This window comes from Parasteatoda tepidariorum, chromosome 2 (genome assembly GCF_043381705.1).
Source record: "Parasteatoda tepidariorum isolate YZ-2023 chromosome 2, CAS_Ptep_4.0, whole genome shotgun sequence".
NCBI lineage: Eukaryota > Metazoa > Arthropoda > Arachnida > Araneae > Theridiidae > Parasteatoda > Parasteatoda tepidariorum.
The window spans coordinates 3,166,305-3,168,609 of record NC_092205.1 but is presented as its reverse complement, the minus strand read 5'-3'; positions in this window follow the sequence as shown (position 1 = coordinate 3,168,609).

The following is a 2,305-nucleotide window of genomic DNA, read 5'->3' as shown; positions in this document are numbered from 1 at the left end:
TAGCCTATCATGAAACGCCAAATTGAAGACTAGGTGAAGTGTTGCGAATTTCGCCAGCAATGAACATTTCAAAATACCAACAGGAGATAGAGAACATATATTTAGTTATAACATCTAACCTCTATCTTCTTCTGGTATTTTAAGTTATGTCATAACCAAGATTGATCGTTTTTCCAGATGGTTAGATGTCATATCATTTCCTGATCACCTAACAGGAACTATTTTCAGATCTTTTTGAAGATTAACAGTTGAGTTTGAAGATTTGGATTTTCTTTTATTGTGACAATCGATAGAGGATTGCAGTTTAAATCGAATATGGTCCTATATTAAGATTATTTCAATCAAAAAATTGGCTTCCATGTATTGAACTTACCTATTCTTTCAATTTAGAATACGATTTCGAAAACAAATTGACACCTGAATCAATCCAAACAGCCTCATTAGCATCATGATCGGTAGCTTTAATCTAGTATTCATAAAAAGCTAAATAGAAATGCTCCTGAATCAGGTATCGGAGAAAATTTTTGGGCCTTTTGAGTAAATTGTGAATAGAAATTTTCATTACGTGATGCCAGTATTGCACTTGAATTATCTAAATTTTTTAAAAAGGAAAAAAAGAAAACTTAATGGTAAAGTACCGGCAATTAGAATGCGACATTTTACTTAATATTTCTCCTATTAAAGTTTATGAGTGAAAAAAGTTGTGCGATTAAGGAAATTATAGTTATCTCCCAGAATCTACATTTTTCGTAAGACTTATCTCTCTACCCGTCACAAAAAGGAACTAAAATGAGAAGAAAAATTTTTTAAAACCAAAGTTACGTCAATTAAAATGGAAATAATACGTCACAATGAAATTTCTATTAAATGCGTCATCCATTAGATATTGATACATGTAAATTAATATTGTATTTGAGAAAATAAAATAAATAAAAATGTGGTCAAAATGTGCAATTAGTAACGCAAAATGTGTTTGAGAGTTTAATCTTTGTGTTGTTATTAGAGGACGCTAATTTAGCACATTTTTAATATACCAGTGAAAATAGTAAATCTGAAATAAAGTAAAAATATTAAGAAAGTTTAAATGCGATTCAAAACCCATATATTTTCAAATAAAAGAATATCCAATGAAGATTTTAATTAAAACGCATATTTTTCTCTGAGAATTTGTTTCATATATGTCATTTCATCATCGTTAAAATTCAGATAATTTTATTTTGACTCATTATTTTATATATTTATTTCAAAACGTCAATGAGCGTTTATTAATGCGTATTTAAATGAACACTAATAAAAAAGAATGTTTAAGAAAAAACATACATCCAAAAATGCATGTTTGCAAAAATGAACCCAGCTAAAAATGAGTGTTTAAAGTGAAAGGATACAGCATAAAATGTGTGATTTAAAAAATGCCTCTTCTAATGTTCAGCCTAAATTTAAAAACTAAGCGAGGAATTTAGAACCTACTTTGCTTTTCTTTTTTAAACAATAAGCATAATAATTACAAATCATTACAAGTCATGCATAATCACAGTGCTGACGTGAAATATCTTCGGAGGTAGATAGATCATGGGCTAGAGTCCCCTTGCCGTCAGCCGAACCGTGGGAGGTTCTCGTGGTCTTCCTTTCCATGTAACGCAAATGCGGGTTAATCTCCATCAAAAAAATCCTCCACGAAGGCAAATTTCTCCCAATACTCGATCCTTCTCCCAATACTCGATCCTTCTCCCAATACTCGATCCAAGAGTTCCCTTGTCTTCTGGATTGGGTTCAAAATTACAAGGCTACGGAGTTGAACATTAGTAGTCGTAAACCAATAAAATTGGGTCGGCTGTTCAACGACGGTTATAAAATAAAATAAAAAAATCATGCATAATTATTACCCAGTTCCGGTTTTAGGGGGTTGGGTGGCTTGTCACATTAGAGATATATGTTAACTTTCCTGAATTCTCTTCTCTACAGAACAATAAACAATGCAGTTTAGAAAATTCTAAATTATTACATAGTCAATTTAAAATTCCTATTCTAAATTTAAAGGTATGGAACAAATCATATAAGAGGAATTGCTGACTTTTCAAAAGTATGGTCAAAAATTAAAAAGAAAATGTAATATGTTATTTAGGTAAATGGACGACATCAAATTATAAGTTTATTTATTTGTCAAAAAAAAACTATTTTCATTAGAGAAGTGAGTAAAACAGCCTATTAAGCGATGACCATTACCTTAAAGATCTATGTCTGTTTTCTTAAATACGAATTTTGAACTATGTCCATCTTCTTAAACTTGCATTATTTAAATTAACTA